Raw genomic sequence first — 1,155 nt, forward strand, 5'->3', positions numbered from 1 at the left:
CAGAGTCTAGTGTGAAAGGATTAAAAGATTAATGGGAAAATAGACTTGAATCTTGATGTACCGCTCATATGGACTGAATTCTGATTTAGTCTGAAACACCTGTACAGTAGTGCAAGACAGATAGAGTTGTATTAATTGACACACAGATCACAGATCCTGTACATCTACAGGGTCTAAAATTGAACTCTTAATCAGATATTTTACTGATCCATGCCGAAATTTTGTAGGTCACAACAGCTTTACAAAAAAATCAAAAATCTGTTTCTTTCTTTCTTTCTTTCTTTCTTTCTTTCTTTCTTTCTTTCTTTCTTTCTTTCTTTCTTTCTTTGAGGTAGTAAAATTTGTGCACTTGTGCACGTTTTACATTTGGGCACTATAATAATGTTTTATACACTACTACTGGGTGGCAATAGATCATGGTGCTTTCACTACTCGTTAATTCACATTTATCATTACCATCATCATCACCTTCAGCCCTTGCCATGTGCACCAGCCATCATGTGGCCCCATTCTGTTTCACATCAACAGAATTCTAAACATCTGCCACTTGTTTGTCCGTGTTCCTGTGTTTCTTTATTGTCTTGCTGAAGTCTTGCTATTGTTCCAGACTGAACCTGTTACTGTTATGTCTAGCACTATTCTAACACTGTTTATGTCTTTTGTTGTTTACTATTTATGATTACATTTACTTAGTAATTTAAAAGACTAATCACAGCTTCCATTTTATTATATTATATTATATTATATTATATTATATTATATTATATTATATTATATTTTATTATATTATGATAATTGTAATAATATTATAAATCATAGTTGACATCAATTTATCCATCTGCATTATAAAAAAACCTGCCTCACAACAATTTGCATAAAAGTCTTTAGAAGGACATTGTTGAGGAAATGGGGGATTTATTGGTTAAGATGTTGGTCTTGAACATCGATTACCACTGTATGCAAACCATTTATTGCTCTATGTATCTGATCCTGTATCTGGTCTGTCTGGTATCTTGTGCATTCTTGATACATTCAGCTCCCTCTCCTTGGATATACATTTTCATTGTCAATGTTCTTCTATCAACACAGCTGCTTTGCCACTCAAACATCTGGACATGCCCTTTAAAATCACTCCCTCTGGATTTAGGTACCTTG

Source organism: Silurus meridionalis, chromosome 18 (genome assembly GCF_014805685.1).
Source record: "Silurus meridionalis isolate SWU-2019-XX chromosome 18, ASM1480568v1, whole genome shotgun sequence".
In the NCBI taxonomy this organism is placed as follows: Eukaryota; Metazoa; Chordata; class Actinopteri; order Siluriformes; family Siluridae; genus Silurus; species Silurus meridionalis.